Genomic DNA, 17,940 nt, shown 5'->3' on the forward strand with positions numbered 1-17,940 from the left:
AAGCAGGGCCACTTTGTAAGGTTCCTTTCCAGATTACTATCCTCTGCCCCCAACTATTCTCAGAGTATAGGAATAAGTGGCTGAAGTATAGGGGGCTAGCAGGGTAGGTGGAGATCAGGGTAACTCCTAGTACAGGCCAAAGATGAAGGATTTCTGTTTGCATTTCTAGTCTTAGCTTTCTTTTGTTGGGTTAAACTGGACAGTCCTACTATCCTTAGTGCTTACTGGTAAAAGACAATATATTTAAATTTTCATGAGTGTATTTACCCTTCAGAAAGACTCATAGGATGTGAGAACTGGCAGAATTCTTTTTTTTTTTTTTTACATTTTTATTAGACTTTTATTTAGCCTCATTATTAGAATATAAGGGAGATCACAGATTTGATGTATGAAACTATTTTTAAATTCACACTTAAATACATTACGATTAAAATGAATTCTCTTGAACCACCCCGTCTTTTCGCTATCTTTTGCTGAGTAGATAATCTGTGCCAGTCATTGTGAAAAAGTCTTCATTTTAAGAAAAAAATTTAGTTAACAAAAAATTTAACAAGTTTAACTTAGCAAAATACACTCAAAAGGAAATCACAGTACAAAGAAAGTTTTAAGTCAAGGCCTCACCAATTCGTCCAGTATTGGTATTGTGTCTCAATTTTCAAAACTTACTTTTAAAAAGCTTCAACTTAACCTAAAGGATCATAAATGAAAATATAAATTAGAATGAACAAACATGAGAAACATTTATTTGAATCTGGGAGCTGGTGCCTTTGAGTTTTCCAAAAAAGCACATCTCCCCAATGTGTTCACTGTGATGTGGTGTAAAAGGTCCACGTGTAACATACTGAAAGTCAGCTAACTTCTCTCTGAAGTATACTAACAAAATGTTAATTGAGAAAAGCTGAAAATAGTTTTAGTTTACTCAATAACACATGCTAGAGAAAAGCTTTGCATGAGAAAACACTGAAGAGGTATATATAGAGAGAGACAGGGTCTCACTCTGTCGCCCAGGCTGGAGTGCAGTGGTGCATCTTGGTTCACTGCAACCTCCGCCTCCTGGGTTCAAGTGATTCTTGTGCGTCAGCCTCCCGAGTAGCTGGGATCACAGGAGCCTGCCACCTCACCTGGCTAATTTTTGTATTTTTAGTAGAGAAGGGGTTTCACCATGCTGGCCAGGCTGGTTGTGAATTCCTGGCCTCAAGTGATCCACCCGCCTCGGCCTCCCGAAGTGCTGGGATTACAGGCCTGAGCCACTGCGCCTGGCCTAAAGAGGTAATTTTAAAATCCAGATTTCACAAACTCATGGTGCAAAATGGGTCCCACAGCTTCCTCCATTATGACTGCTCTTCACTGCTTGTTGGCGGCCTGTGAGAATTTGATTGAAATAACTCAAATGCTGCTAACAAAACAAGTGCTATTCACCCATGCTGTTCCGCCTGCTGTGGCCAGCCCCATCACAGCCGCTCACTGACTGGCTTTCCAGACAACTGTAGTTGGTCACGCCCATGCCTCGCATCCCCTGACTGCTGTAGGCCCCGTTGCTGGCCCCTGTTGTCAAATTCAGGAATAGTTCTATGTATCTGTGCCGCATGCTGACCGTGTCTCTGGAGGTAGCTGCTACTGCTTCTTCCTGAGTAGGAAACTCAACATCTGCTTTGCCCGTCACTTTTCCATCTGGGCCCATCTCAATGTGGACTCTCACCGGGTTGGGAGGAGAGAAGAGGTTGTAAATGTCTCTCTTGGTCGCTTTGTATGGCAGCCCCTCGTGCAGAGGCAGTGGCCGGTGGTGCTCTGCCCTGTGACCTCACTGTCGCTGTATTTGTGGTCATACATTCCGGAGAGACAGTAGCTGAGGTTCCCCCACTCGGTGCACCTCGGTGGTGCAGAGGCCGCCGTGCTCCTCGTGGCTCCGTATCCTGCGCCTGCCTGCTTCACGATGCCAGGGTAGCTCCCAGCGGCCCCGGGCTGGTCACAGGGGTCTGGGGCTGCACGGATATGAGCCTCAGGGGGACCTGAGTCCGACCTAACTTCCTCCTGGCCGCTCTTGGACACCTCCATGTCCCTGTGCCTTGTCCTCTCCTTGGGCGTTCCAAGAGCCTTCTCAGCTAACTCCTGCGAGGCCAACTCCTGCGATTTCCAACCCTGAGAAGAACTGAACGATTTCTTCTTTGTGCATCCAGACGCGAGTGCTCTGGAAGCCCTAGTTGCGGGAAGCCCTAGTTGGCGCTGCTGGCACTGTTGGGACTGCGGTGTTTCCTTCAACACCCAACCCACCTCGGTTCTGTGGGACTTGAACACCGCAATGCGCCAGTGTCCCATGCTTTCTCGGTCTTTTTCCAGGGCCATTTTTACGTCATCTCCTGATCCAAGTTCAACAAAAGCCTCACCACTCTGCCCACCCCTCTCTGGTGTGGATGAAATTCGCCTGCAGCCCGGCATGGTGCAGTTGGAGAGGACGTCCTGCGCATCCTCAACAGAGCAGGGCCAGGGCGCGCCACGCAGCCTGACCACAAAGCCCTCCCCTCCCTCAGGGCTCAGCAGCATGGACTCTTGATGGGGTAGGTGTCAGGTGAGCGGGGTGTGGCTTTTTTTGTGGCACGGAGTCGGGCAGAACTGGTTTCTGTTGCTATCAAGCAAGCGTGGCTGGCAGCCGAGGGCCCCCAAATTCCACCGAAGCGCGACCACGCAGAGGGCTCCAGGGAATGTCCAGGTGCCTCTTTTTGTTCTCAACCTGCATCAGAAGTCCACGTGGACTGGGACGGATGCCTTCCCTGAGGTCTGAAGGCCCCAGCCTGATGCAGGTGTTTGGCTGAAAGCAGGGAACCCAGGCCCTTGGACCAGGTGACCATGTTCTCACGGCCTCCTCCCGGCACTCCAGCAGCCTCAGAGGTTATCCGTATTACTTTTATGTATGAAAAATGGAGGCCCAGAGAGATTGTTACTGTTAGAACTGTTTGTGGTATAGACAGAAAACTAAATTCCAACAATAAAGGGAATTGATTGGTTCACATAACTGAAGCGTATAGAGGTCTATTAGCTTCAGGTGTTGTTTGAACCAGTTGTTCACTGCCCAGCAGTATAACCAACATTCTGTTTCTTTCCCCATTCTGCTTTCCTCAGTATTCTTTCACTGCCTGGCAATCTCATCTCTATCCTAGTGGTCACACGTGGCTGCATTATCATTGATCTATCATCAATCTATCATTGATAGGATCTACAACAGGCAGAGGAATCTTTTCTTTGCCAGAAGCCCTTTGCAAGCGTGTTTCAAATCCCTTTGCTCTGATTGGGTTTCATGACTGCCCTTGAACTAACTTCTGTAGCCAGGCGGATGGGATAGAAACAATGGCTTTAAGACAATCAGGCCCAACTCCTAGAGTCTGGGGTCAGGTGAACAACCATAATATCATATAGGTTAGAATGGAGAAAAGTGGTTTCCCAGATTTTTTTGGGGGGGGGGTTCCAATGGTGGGAGAATAAAGAAATGGATACTGGGAAGACTGACAGCAGGTGTCCAAGGGCAATGTCTTATCCAAGGTCAAGCCACTGGTCATGGCTAAGCTGTGACTGAAATCCAGCTCTCCTCACTCAACGTTTGCAGATGGGTGGTTATATAATTCCATTTAAGGTACATGTTTCACAATAGCCATCCAAACAGAACCATGGATTTGCTTGCTTACATTCTGTTTGTTCTTCAACTATGATTAAAAATATGTACTAAAACACACTTTGCCATTTAGTCACAGTGATGAAGACAATTGTCTGAGTTAACTAATTCTGTATCTTATTAAAGCATGAAGGATTTCAGGAGAAATTAAGATTTTAGAGAATGAGAACTATCATTTAAATAAGTGTCCTCCAGTCTTACTAGGGTCTTGGCAGTGTTCTGGAATGTTTTTCAGAAGAGGAATCAATTTTTTTGATAACCTATATGAGATGCCTCCAGCCCGGATTTTCATCTCTGTGATCAAAAGATTTGTTAATGTCCTGTATTGAGATCCCTTTCTCTTACTCAGGAATTATGGAGGCAGAGAAACAGAAAAGAAGGCACAGCCCTCGAGGAACTCTATGTTTGGTGGGAGAGGCAGATAACAAAGCAGGTAGGTGAAATACCATGACAGTGAGTGAGTGGGTGGGAAAATCAAGTGCCTTGAGAACACAGAGGAAGGCAGAATGTTGGGATCAGGGAAGAGCCAGGGAAGGCTTTCTCAAGTGAGCTGGATGGGAGCAGGGAGGGGTTCTATGGAGGGGGCTCATGAGTATTTAGGCATGAAACCTCATAGATTATGTGAAACCCCAAATCATTCAGAAGGGCAGAGATGTAAGGGCAAGGTAAGGAGTAGGGCGAGAAGGTGCAGACAGGCAGCCTGGAACAGAGTAATGGAGGGTCTTGGGGCTTGTATTACGGAGCTTGGTGTCTTTCCTGTAGGTGATGGAATGCTTCTAATGAATTTTCAGTAAAGACATGGTTTGTGTCTTGGACACATTTCTATATCAGATTCTTTGGTTGAAGATAATTCTAATTAAGTTCCTACAGGGGAGTGCACTGGAGATATATGGGATCCTTCAGAAAACCCAATAAAAATCTGAAGAACCCAGGCTCTTAAGGAATTTCCCAGGACCTACATAGCAGGAATCAACTGCAAGTCCCCTCGGTCAGGAAGTATCAGGGCCAACTGCCCCTAGCGTTATTCCACCTAGGATTCAAATTCCAAATGAAAGATGTCATAGTGCTCCAGCTTGGGGGCACACCTGGCCTGGGCCAGGTAAAGTCATCATCTTCACTGGCAGTCCCCCTAAGTCCGTATCTCATGGAGTGAGTTCCTGAAGGAAAATCAGCGTGATGTTACCCTAAGAAAGAGCTACGCTGGCTGAAGTAATGGGTGTCCACTTCAACAGCTGTGTGGAAACTAGATCCGAAGGGCACTAAAGACGATGGGAATTAAAAGTCAAAAGACGGTGGAGCTATGGACCAGGGCTGTGGTAATATTGTGGGATTTACGAACATTTATGAGATAAAAATTGGTGATTGATTTTGACAGAAGGAAGAGGGCAGAATCAAGGATTATTCCCAGGTCCTAGAATGTGGTAGTAGATATTACTACTGGAGAGAAGATAGAAGATGGGGAAGGGGAGATGACAAATTGCTTATGACATGCCAAGTTTGAGAACTCTGTGGGACATCAGGTGGAGGCTAGAATTTGAAGCATAGTAACTGAACTGAACTCATAGGTATGGACAATATAACTTAGGAAGGATTCTGGAAGGAGCCACAGAAAAGATCAAAATAAGTTTTGAGCTTTGAAAAGATTAAAATAGATTTGCCAAGAAAATAAGATCAAAAGACAAAGAACAGAAGGAGGAGGGGAACCAGGAATGTGCGGGGTCATAGAAAGCCACAGGATAAAATTTCAAGGAGAGAGCAGATTTGAGCTCTGGTGCAGGCAGAAGCCACATTCTAGGAAGCTAATGTGTAAGTGGGAGTGAAAATGTGTGGGCTACCCTTGCAAGAATCTTGGATGAGAAGGGCTGGTTAACTGCATGGTAACTTGGAGGGCATACAGTGTCGAGAGGTTTTTGTTTGTTTGTTTTGTTTTTAATTATTTGGTCATTTGGATTTTTGGTTTAAATTATCATTCACATGCCATAAAATTCACCTTTTAAAGTATACAATTCTGTGGGTTTTTTTGTTATATTCACAAAGTTGTACAGTCATCATCATGGTGGTACATCACCACTGTCTAATTCCTTAACATTTTAATCACCCCCCAAAGAGGCTTTGTACTCATTAAGCAGTCACTCCTCATTCCCCCCTCCTCCCAGTCCCTGGCAACCATTAGTCTACTGTCTCTATGGATTTGCCTATTTTGGACATCTCATATAAATAGAATCATACACTATGTGGGTTTTTGTGACTGGTTTCTTTCATTGAGCACTACAATGTTTTTAAGGTTCATCCATGTTGTAACATGTAACAGAATTCATTATTTTTTTATGGCAGAATACTATTCCATTGTATGGATGGACCATAATTTGCTTATCCATTTGTCAATCGATGGACATTCAGTTGTTTCCTTTTTTGGCCTTCTGAATACGCTGCTATGAACATTCGTGTACAAGTTTTACTATAGACATGTTTCCAGTTCTCTTGAGTAGAACTGATTTTTGTTGGGCGAGACCTGATACTGTTTACAAGCTGAGGGTAGGGAGCTGGTGCGGCGGGAGAGGTGGGAGAGCCAGGGGATGGGGAGGAGGAGGGAGGGCTGGAGCAGAAGAGGCCACTTTCTTCAGCATCACTCACTTTCTGTTTGGCACAGCCCTAATGCGGGCTAATCTCACTTCACATCTTCTAGACCCTCTGCAAACACCTCATACTTGCTGACCAGGGAGCGAACCCAGCGCTTGAATAAAGCACCCCTAGACCCGGCAGAGCCAGGAACCGGTTGGCTGGCTCATTTTCTGATGCAGATCACAGTTTTGGGGTCTCCTCTGGTTAGAGCCTGGCCCATTCGGGTTTGGTTTTCTCCTGGATGTTCATTCACAGGTGAATAAGGTCAATTCACCGTGGAGTCTGCGTCTGAATCCTTGTTCCTTAGGTCATCCTGGGGTCCCAGCTGCCCGGGATGAAAAAACGATACCCGGGTATCAGGGGTTGGGGATCAGGAACGCCCGCGCTCAGCGTAACCGCTACCCTCCCCCGCCACCGCGCACGCGCCGCTTCCCTGCCAAGGAAGGGGCGGGGAGTGGGCGGGGCGGGCACCTTTGGGGCCAATTGGAAGCGAGCATCCCCGCCCTCCGAGCCGATGGACCGAGTTTGACCCCGGCGGTGGGCGGAGGAGGCGGGGCGAGCCGAGCAGCCAGGAAGGGGGCGGGGCCCGGGGCCTGGAGGCGGGGCCTGGGGCTGTCAGTCCCGCGCCCGCCGCCGCGCCGCGGCTCCTCGCATGCCGTGGCCCGGGTGGCTGCCAACGCTGCCGCCCGCCGCCCGCCACCCTGGCACCCCAAGCCGCCTCCCGCCGCCCCGGCCCGGCGCGCAGGTAAGGCTGGCCGCCGCTGCCGAGCCATTGCGCCCCCTTCCTCGGGTTCGGTCCGCCGCGCGGGCGCCCTCTCCGGGCCGTGTCAGCGCCGCAGCTCCCCACTGCGCCCGGGGGCGGTCCCGGGGGGCGGGACGAGAGCCCTCCCCATCCCCCCGCACGCCTCCGGGCGCCGGCCCCCACAGCTGGGGTCCCCTGTCCGGCCTCCGCAGCTCTGGCGCGAGGAGCTGTCCTGAGCCCCCCTTCCCCGGCGGATTACACAACCTCCGGCCCTGGGGCGGGGGCCCCTCCTCAGCCCCGGCCCCACACCTGTCCCCGCGACGCGGTCCCAGGCAGAGGGCAGAGACCCGGCGCGACCGCGGGGGGCAGGAAAGTTTCACTTTGTGGTCAGGGTTTGTTGACGTCCGAGAGATGCGGGGAGACGGAGGCTGAGCGGCGAGGATGCGCCTCGCCCGCCGCGTTCCCTGTGCCCGGGGTGGCCCTGGTCCAGGTTTCCATTTCAGAAGTCCTGCCGGCAGCCCGGCTCTGGGCCGGGAGGGTGCTGCTGCAGGGCGCGCGGGTCTCTCGTCTCTACGTTAGCGAGCTCTGGATTGCAGCAGTCTGGGGACGGCTCAGTCTCTCGCACTTGCCCCCTTTCTTAATTTAGCATTGACATTTAGACCAGTTGGGCGAATTTACTTAGCCTTTTCCTGACACTGTATTGGTGAGTTGCTTTCCCATCCGTAATTAGTTAATTAACAAGGTGGGAAAGCTAAATAGATCCTGGAACGAAATGCCTTCAGTCTGGCAACTCTTTAAAAACCTCTGAGAGCTCTGGGCTCGGTGCGTGGAGAGATGCTTTTGGCCAAGGTGAGAGAGCGATTCCACGTCTTTTGGTTGCTCGAGGAGGCTTTGGTAATAATGGCACGGCTTTCTCTGCCTCCCGCTGATTGTGCCGTTTATTGAGGGTCTTCAGTCTGTGGTGGGTTATTTGGTTTTCTTCACTCAAGAAAGGAGGAATCAGAAGTGTTGCTGATGAAGCAGTTAAGGAGAACACTGAGGTTCAAGTAAGTTTGGATACTTGTCTGCTTTACCAGGTTACCTTCGTGTTAGGGGCAGAAAACCTTGGCTCTTCCCATTCTCTCTCCATCCTCTCAGTAGGGCTGTATCCAGCTGGGTTGGCATTACTGGTTCCTCCTTTAGTCTGAAGACCTCTTGCTACTTGAGTGTACAGTTCTGCCTAGGGATAACCTCTAAGAGTGGACTTAATTAGCACTTTTATCTGTCCGTTAAGCAATACAGCTTGAAATCTCTTAGGCGCTGTTGTAGTGTTGAATCTTTAATAATATCGATTTATTTTAATAGTGTTTCTATAATAATCTTTCTATTAGCATGCCAGTTCTGCAACACCAGTAGTTTTGGTATAGAAGCAGCAATTTACTAGAAATATTATCATGGTTAAAAACAGTTCTCTAACAGATTTGCAGCCCAGTTTACTTAGATAATTACTGATAGAGGCTGTTAAGATTTGTTTTTAAGTTTATTATTTGGTGCAGTAAATGTTACAATGCTTCTGATGTATGAGGTCTTTATGAGGTCATTCCTTCCTGTAGTAATGATTACAGTTCTTGTGTCACTTAAATCTGTTTTGGAATAATAATCTATGAGTTTTCACCCATGCTGATTCATTTTTAGACAAAATTCAGAGCTAAAAAGATTTGGTTTTAATTTGCCAGCCTATGTTTTAATAAGGAAGATATTTATTGTATTTTGGGTGTTACATTAGAGGTAGGATAGCATGTTTTATTAACATACGTACTGTTTTTAGGGGTTTGCAGATATTAAGCTACTAATTCTCACAACAGTCCTATAAGGAAGGGATGATGAGATTTAGGCCCAGTTGCTTGACTCAGATCACATAGTTAAGTAAATGACAGCCAGATTCTAACCTAGGCAGCCTGAGTTCAAAGTCCAAGTACTTACCACTGGACTATCCTGCCCCTGCAGATTATGCTTTCAAGAGGCAATTATTTCTACCTGCTGTCTGTACAATATGATATTCTGCATGGTGGGGAGGAGAAGAGCACTTTACAGTGTAACAACAAACACCGGGTTAGGAGTTCTTGTTCTGGTCTTAACTCTGCCACCAGCTAATCTGTGATTTTGAGCAAGAAACCTTTTCTCCTTCCCTTTCAATTCCTCACTGGTGGAATAACAGCAATTGAAGCAGATGAACTAACTAGCCTTACTACCCTAGGGAACTGGAGAGATAAGTCAATGCAGATAAGAATAAAATATCCTTCTTCCTAAGGCATAAGACCAGGTGTCAAGTGAATGGAGTGTGTGTCATAGGAAGGACTAGGAGGGCATATATTCTGCTGAAACTAGTGGCTACCCATGGGAGTGCGGTGGTTAAGGACTTCATGGTAATACTTCAGTATTGTTTTATTTTGTTGCACCAAGGATTGTTACTTTTGTAATTAAAAAAAAAACCACGACAATTAAAAGAAGTCATCCTATAGAGGTGGGGTAACCATGTGCAGGACCATGTGAGGAGCATTACAGGGGACTGTCTGGCATCACTTTGCAGGAGGCATCACTTTGCAGGGGCCAGATGATGGTAGGACCTGCATGGCGGACCAAAGAGTTCCCAGAATCATGGGAAGTCATGCTTGAAAGGAAACTTTAAAAGTCATTTAGTTTAACTCCCTCCTCCCATCTCCCTCAGTCATCTATCTAGTGGATAAATCCCCCTGCGTGCGGGCCCCTGTCCCACTCAGTGCTCATCCTGCTTCTGCTTGGACACCTCCAGGGTCAGACATTTGGTGTGCTTCACAAACTGTGCACCAAAGAAGACAGGATTGTATCTGGTGCTAGGGAATGGGAAACCACAGAAGGCTTCCGGCTATTCTAGCTTGTGCTCCTGAAAGACTATCCATTGTCAGAGTGAAAGTTATATTTGAGGAGAAAGACCAAACCAGGGAGACCAGTTAGGAGGCCATGGCCAGAATCTAGGATGAGGGTATCCAGGCTGAGATCAACAGTGGCATGAAATGGGTCCAGGAAGGAATGGACCCCGGAAGGCAAAATCCCTGCACCCAGCACCTGCCTGCCCATAAGCAAGAGAAAGGAGGAACAAGATGACATTCCCAGGGGAATGGCGGGGGGCAATAAGAGGACAGAGGTTTGGGAGAGCCACTGATTGGAGCTGGGAAATCCACTGGGGTGGGGAGGAGAGACAGTTTTAAATGCGTAGCCCCCAAAGCTGTATCGTAGACTGTGTCTAATGCAAGGCCTGTGCAGACCAAAAACAGATTCCTCAAGAAGGGAGTGTACCATCTAAATTGGTGGGAAACCCTCTGCCTAATGAAGAAAAATTGCAGTATTTCCCAGTGGGTGTTGCAGCTTTTGACACTGGCTCATTTAACCTCCCATTGCACTTCTTGGTCAGGTTGGGAATCGGGTATTCTTCCTGCCTCAGAGGTGAAGGGGGTGGCAGTGAGATGGAGCCTGCACCAGTGAGTCTTTCTGACTCCGAGTCTTAAATACAGAATTGGAACTGGGAGCTGTAGGGCTGGAGCGTTTTGTGTGTGAGAGGATGCTGCCTTCCTGTGGTTACACAGAGATGAGATTGGGGTGTGACTCTTTGGAGTTGGGTGGGGGGACGCATTGGCGATGCTTTTTTCTGATTTTGTAGGGAAATGTTCTTTTAGGGGATTCTGTTGTCCAGTGATACCTGTTAAATAGGTTCTGGAGAGCCAGTGCATGTCATGGGGAGTACTGAGAAAGTCATTGGAAGTTTTTCTTTCCGATTCAAACACAGATTATGTGGTGTTCAAAGAGGGCTCGGAGCACAATATTTGGATTATCACATTGACTGGAAAACAGGATAATTTGGAGGAAACAAATAAGATTCACATAGGAAACCATGAAGACAGAGCAGATTCACACAGGAAGCCGTGAAGACAGAGAAAATATAGTTGTGAAGGTTTTAAATTAATTTTACTCTTGTTACTTTATATATTTCTGGCTTAGGATACAACATTTACAAAGTATATTTACAAATTTATAAGTTGGAAGATGTTGTATATGTGGGAGAAAAACTGTATAATCTCATTTTTTGGGGTGTGGGGCCAGGACAATATTGTTCTTGGATTTTCAATATTTTTTAGACTAGTAGTTCTTTACTAGAGGTGATTTTGTCCCTCAGGAAACATTTGGCAATGCCTAGAGATCTTTGGGTTGTCATAAGTTGGGGTGGTGTTTGTGCTACTGGTATCAAGTGGGTACAAACCATAGATGTTGCTGAACACCCTGTAAGGCATGGGACAGCCCCCACAACAAAGAATTATTCAGCCCCAAATCTTAATAGTGTTGAAGTTGGAAAACTCCACTGTAGGCAATTAAAAAAAAAAATTACTAGGAGCAAAATGAGTTTAAAGGGAAGAAGAAGAAAATACAAAATATTCCTATAAGCTGATCACGTCTGACATCCAAGAGGAAGAAGCAGCTAAACAACCTGTTGGAACACAGGCATTTGCCTGCCACCCAGGAGCTATTTCAATAACTGGGTTGTTCGGCACAGTAGTCTGGAACAGGAAGTAGAGACCGTAGTAGTAGGAAGAGGCTGTAGGGGTAATTAGTAGAGGCAGAAGGGTTTATAGGTCAAGAAGGGAAGCTGGGTTCTTCCAGAATACTTTTGAAAAGTTCTAGTGAATTTTTCAGAGGTTATTTTGTTAAGGACATTGAGTAGTGTTTAGGAGATACAGTCTCCACTCTGAGGGCGCATGAACCCTCTAGGCTGTTGATGAGAGAGCCTGAGCACTTCCCAGGTTTTTTTGTGTCTAGACATGAGTAGAGGGTGAAGAACACTTGGTTTTGTTTTCAGATTATATCTGTGTCCTCCTTCGACCCTCCCTTTTAAAACTTTTTCGTTATGTAAAATTTTAAACATGAAAATAGAATACTGAACCCCTGTTTACCCAATGCCCATCTTCAGTGATTGTCAACTCCTGGCTGATATTGACCTATATCTTAGACACCCCTCCTTTTTTAAAATCTAGAAAATAGCATAAATAGTTACAGATTGCCTGCCTAATAGGAGAGGCTTGGCAGTGAAGGATATAAGTGATTTTCTGGTGCTTGGGCCTCCCTGGAGGAAAACTGATAACCGACATGTGTGATTATAAGAGCCACGAAGGCCTGAGAAATAAGAATAGGCCCAGGCAAATCTGGAATGGGGGAGCTCAGCTCTTCTTGGTGGGAAAGTAGAGTGATTAGAGACACACCGTTCTTTTTAAACCTCCTGGGTAGAGAAGAAGCCTACTTAGAGTTCTCTGCTAGGAGAAACGTGTTTTTGGTATCAGTTGTGGAGAGTTCTTTCGGTTCCTGACGGGAGCATAATTTTCATGTTTCCTTTTAAGATGCCCCCTTTCCTGTTGCATGACCCTCTAGGGCAGGGTTGTCCAATCTTTTGACTTCCCTGGGCCACGTTAGAAGAAGAATTGTCTTGGGCCACACATAAAATATGCTAATGTTAATGACAGCTGATGAGCTAAAACAAATCGCAAAATAATCTCATAATGTTTTAAGAAAGTTTATGAATTTCTGTTGGGCTGCATTCAAAGCTCTCCTGGGCTCTAGGTTGGACAGGCTTGCTCTAGGGTGTGCTGTGTGGTATAAAGCCATGGGTTCCTTGTAGCTTCTGCCTCTGACCTGATGGCTTCTCCACAGGGTCAGGTATGATGACTCCTCCCCAGAAAGCACAAGGCAGGGTCGGGTGGGAGAAAGGCAGTATTTCCAGTGGTTATGAAATGACCTTTTACAGCGATTGCTTTCTGCATTCGTCAGTGGATGGAAGACTCTTGCATTCCAGCCACTGGTGGAGACAGTGTTGTAGCTGACACTTGAGAAACAGGGCTTTCTTTTCCCGATTGTGTCTCCCTGAACTACAGGATTAATTTTTTTTTTTTTTTTTTGGCCATTGGAGAATTGGCATGCCTTTACTTGACTCTGTGTTGTGTTGTAATATGCATACAAAAATGGATTTAAGAGTTGAGAGAGTTCTTGAATAATCACATAATTGATGTCTATGAATTCTAATTAGTGCTAGTTTCTACAAACTTAGACATTTTGGACTAGGTTCTCAAGCAACTACATTGGTGTGAAGACCTGGGTCTTCAGAGAGCTGTATTTTCCATCCTTGTGCTATTTATTAAATGCATTTTTGCCCTCTACTTATTCCACAAAGAGATGTAGATGGCATTAGTTTATTATGAACATTCTGTATCACAATTGCAGATTTTTCAAGTATCATGCCTTTCTCTAGGAAGGGGCCGCTACTAGTCTGTTAATAATAATCATTATTCCCAAGAACCCTTCTAGGTAGGAATTAACATCCGCATTTTGCAGATGAGTAGACTGAGGTTTGGAGAGGTTAAGGAATAATGCTTGGAGGTAATACTGTTGTTTTTTGTTTTGTTTTGTTTTTAGCCCAGAGCCACTTGATTTCAAAGCCCAAATGCTTTTCAATAAGCCTTCTGTCTCTCATGGTTAAAAGTTGGTGGAAGTTTGTACCAGGATTGGTAGAGAAGATGGGGGCAGGTGCTGTGAAAGGGGACTGAGAGTACTGGTTACTCCAACTAATGAAATCTTCACACTGAGCCCCCGTGAGAAACATTGCTTTTGAGTGTGATAAATTACTGATGTCCTGTTCTTGAGCTGACTTTACAAAACAGAAGTTGTACCCTGGTATCCCTTAGCCAGATTTGCTCAGTGGCTGTATATTCTTCAGTCTGCATAGTTGTCATAGTTGTCATTTAACAAGTGGGAGAGTTCACACTAAAATACAGATTCCTGCCTTCTCTTGAACAATCAGAAGATCTGGTGACATTGGCCCCATGTTCCTCTAGGCAGTAGTTAGTTACAGTGGCTGCCCTCTTTGGATGCAGCATAGACTCCCGAGTTTGCCATATTCCCCACCCTGGCCTCTTCACCCATTTATCTTACCTGCCAGGATTCTGAAGGCATTTGAGTTAGAGGCATCCTAGTAGAAGTTATATATGTTCTCTCTGTCGGTGTCAGGGATGTATTAGAGAAGGCTTGTTTTGTTTTTAATTAAAGATTCCGCAGCATTTATTTCCTCTTTGTAGAAGCCTGGGGAGGGTAACTATACTTGGCATGTAAATGGATACACTCACATTCCCCTCCCCCTGACCCCCAGCAATGGCTAATTGGATTCTCGATGGATTTTTGGACTAAGAAAGACCAATCAGATTTGAGATTTGGACACTGAGTCAGTAAGCTGAGGAGCCTCAGGCAGGGAGGATTTATAAACTCAAGCTGGAAGTGGTGACCTTGGAAAGGTGGAGTGGAGTAGTGAGTAAAGAAGCTGGATGTCAAGGAGGTGTAAGATCATGTGGCGGCAGAAAGAAAGGTGCTTCCTGGTCTCTCCTTCTACTGTACTTCCTGCAATTGGGTTCCTCTGTGTCCACAGCATTCATTCTGTGGTATTTACTGAGCACTTACTATAATGCCAGGCACTGTTCTAGATGTTTATGATATATCAGCGAACAAAACAAGACAAAGTTCCTGTTCTTCTAACGCTTAGATTTTGATGGAAGAAAAGACAACGCTAAGCAACAACAACAACAAAACATAAAATATATTAGATGATAATAAATACCAAGAAGAAAAATAAAACTGGGTCAGGAGACAGGAGTGGATATGGGAGGGAACATTGTATTGGACAGATTGTTCAAGGAAGGCCTCTTAATAAAGTGATATCTGGGCAGAGATGCAAATTAAGTGAGAAAAAGTAAGCCATGAGGAAATCTAGAGGTGGAGCATTCCCTACTGATATGGTTTGGCTGTGTCCCCACCCAAATCTCAACTTGAATTGTATCTCCCAGAATTCCTACATGTTGTGGGAGGGACCCAGTGGGAGGTAATTGAATCATGGGGGCCAGTCTTTCCCGTGCTATTCTCGTGATAGTGAGTCTCATGAGATCTGATGGGTTTATCAGGGGTTTCTGCTTTTGCTTCTTCCTCATTTTTCTCTTGCCACCACCATGTAAGAAGTGCCTTTTACCTCCCGCCATGATTTTGAGGCCTCCCCAGCCATGTGGAACTGTAAGTCCAGTTAAACCTCTTTTTGTTCCCAGTTTCGGGTATGTCTTTATCAGCAGCATGAAAATGAACTAATACACCTACAGAGGGTTCAGCAAGTACAAAGGCCCTGAGGTAATTGTATGCTTGACCTGTGTGAAGCACAGCAAGGAGGATATTGTGCCTTCAATGCAACAAATAATGGGCGAGGAGGAGGTGGAGGGAATGCAGGGCCTCACAGTTATTTAAAGACTTTGGATTTTATTCTGAGTGACATAAGAAGCTATTGGAAGATTTTGAGCACAGGTGACATGATCTAGCTTCTGTCTTAGAAATGTAAATTCTGTATGGAGAATGGATTGTAGGGCAGCTAAGGTGAAGCAGGAAAACTAATTAGGAGGCTAAGCAATAGTCCTGATAAAATACAATTGTGGCTTGGACTAAAAGAGAAATGGAGATGGCAAGAAGTGGACAAGTTTTGAATATATTTTGAAGGTAGCATTGACAGAATTTGCCAATATATTGGGTATTGGTTATGTGTGTGAGAGAGAGAGGAGTCAAGATTATTTGAATCTTTGTGTAAAAACATAGCTTCATTTGGTGGCATTTCAACTTGTCTTCCTAGAAACATTCAAAAGCAAGGTCAACAACAACAACAACAACAACAAACCCTTGAAAACTCTATTCACAGCAAATGTAGGAGAGATATTTAGTCCATAGACTTCAAAATACATGTAAAGACTGTCCCAAGTAGATGAGATCAGGCAGAAGCCATTGAGGAAATGAAGGGAAGCAACATAGAAATGGTGAGAGAGCCCAGAGATAGTAGATCTTGGAAAGCACTGGAAAAGTCATGTTCTTTAAGATGAAAAGTCCACCCTGACATGAAAAAGTTGTTATCTGTTGCTTGCAGTAGTTTTGGGAACTGAGTGTACAGCTGGTGGAAGAAACCCTCCTAGATGTAGTTCGGTTCAGAGAGCAAAAGAAGAGGGGTTATGTAAAGAATCATATAGTCAGGCTGCCATATTTGTAGGAAGTACTCTGTCTCTGTGGTAGCAGGGAAGAAGAGTCTTTGGGTTGTAAAAACAGCTCATCTGAAAGAGTATCCTCCTCCCCTGCCAAGAGGGATCTCATGCAAATACTGTAGCTTGTCCAGAAAAACTCAGCTCAATGATAATGGAGAGAGGAAATGGTAGGCTTTGGTTTCTGATAATGGTAGGATAGGTTATTTGGACCAAAATTCCACTGAAAATATTAAAATGTTGGATATATTTTTTAAATTGAAAAAAATTTGGATTTTCTTAAAAGCACTAAAGAGCTGAGGAGAGGGACTAAAACACTAGAACACCTAAGTTGCTTTTGCCCTGAGAACATTTGTTGATCCTAATAAATATAGACTTTAGCTTTGGTGGCCTTGCAGGACAAAGAGGTTTTTGTCAAAGTACATGCCTTGCTCAAGGTGGAGAGTCTCATAGGAGACCATCTCCATATAAAGCTGGATTTATTCAGGGCAAAGGTGAACCAGAAATAAAACTAGTTCTCTCTACCCTTCTGGGACAGCAGGGAGGTTGCCCTGGTACTGAGCAGGGTAAGAGAAAAAAGGAAAAGTACGTTGTTGTGACTGACAAGCCTTTTCACAGAATTTTTTTTTCTTTTTTGAGACAGGGTCTTGCTCTGTCGCCCAGGCTATAGTGCAATGCCACAATCACGGCTCACTACAGCTTCGACCTCCTGGGCTCAAGTGATCCTCTCACCTCATCCTTCTGGGTAGCTGGGACTGTAGGCACACACCACCAAGGGCGGCTAATTTTTTGTATTTTTTGTAGAGACGGGGTTTCGCCATGTTGCCCAGGCTGGTCTTGAACTCCTGGGTTCAAGCGATCTGTTCTGCTCAGCCTCCCAATGTCCTGGGATTACAGGCATGAGCCACCATGCCTGGCCCTTTTTACAGATTTGAGGATGGTTTTATGTCACCTCAATTTCTGAGAACCTCAAGCTATGAACTTGGTTTAAGGTAGTTCCAAGTTTAAGGTAGAACCAGTTCCAGGTTCCTAACCCCACCCCCAGATACCTGGCAGAATCAAAGATGAATCTTCAGAGGAGGGCGCCTTCTTCCTAATTTTCAAGGGACAATGAGCAGTACAGTCGGAAATAACAAAGCATACAGGGAAACAAAATACGATGCGAAAAACAGCAGAAGCAATGAATAGAAAAAAAGAAAACCAGACTCACAAATTCTGTATGTATTATAAGTATAGAGACAAATAAAAACCTATGCTTATTATGTTCGTTGATATAAAAGTACACTTATAAATATCTTCATGGAATGGGTAACAATTAAAAGTGGCTTGGCAGATTTTAAGAAGGTTAAACAGAACTAGAAATAAAAATATAAAACTGAAATTTTAAAATGTAGTGATTTCCCATTAGACAGCACATTTGAGAAAATCAAAAAGAAAGTGGTGAATAATTGAATGATGAAGCATAAGAAATTATTCAGATGCTGCACAGGGAGACAAAAAGACAAAAAATATGACAGAGAGGCCAAAAGACATGGAAGCTGGAGTGAGAAGATCTAACATGCATTTAATTGGAAAGGAGAGGAAAGAGAATGGGGCAGAAACAACTATTCAAGGAGATGATGCCTGAGATTTTTCCAGAATTGATCAAATTTATTAAGCCGAGAATTCATAAGCAGAGCACTGAAGGCAAAGAGAAAATTCTAGCAGCAGCAACAACAAAAAAAAGACATATGACTTTGGAAAGAGTGTTTTACTTACTTCTCAACACCAATGGAATCTAGAAGACAGTAGAATAATATCTGTAA

The 17,940-nt window shown here is 45.1% G+C and overlaps 1 protein-coding gene and 1 pseudogene across 3 annotated transcripts in view; one reads left to right on the top strand and one right to left on the bottom strand.

Annotated features, from left to right (window-relative positions):
* Positions 1-1,411: 1,411 nt before the first annotated feature.
* On the bottom strand, positions 1,412-2,549 carry LOC144337583 (heterogeneous nuclear ribonucleoprotein F-like; annotated as a pseudogene).
* A 4,351-nt stretch (positions 2,550-6,900) lies between these two features.
* The window catches only part of HIVEP3 (HIVEP zinc finger 3), a 537,183-nt gene continuing 526,143 nt past the window's right edge, over positions 6,901-17,940 (top strand). For all 3 annotated transcript variants that reach the window (XR_013403392.1, XR_003723288.2, XM_077961639.1), the window contains exon 1: positions 6,901-7,031. The gene's annotated coding sequence lies outside the window, so the exon portion shown is untranslated. The remainder of the gene's footprint in view (positions 7,032-17,940) is intronic.

Source organism: Macaca mulatta, chromosome 1, assembly GCF_049350105.2.
Source record: "Macaca mulatta isolate MMU2019108-1 chromosome 1, T2T-MMU8v2.0, whole genome shotgun sequence".
Lineage (NCBI taxonomy): Eukaryota > Metazoa > Chordata > Mammalia > Primates > Cercopithecidae > Macaca > Macaca mulatta.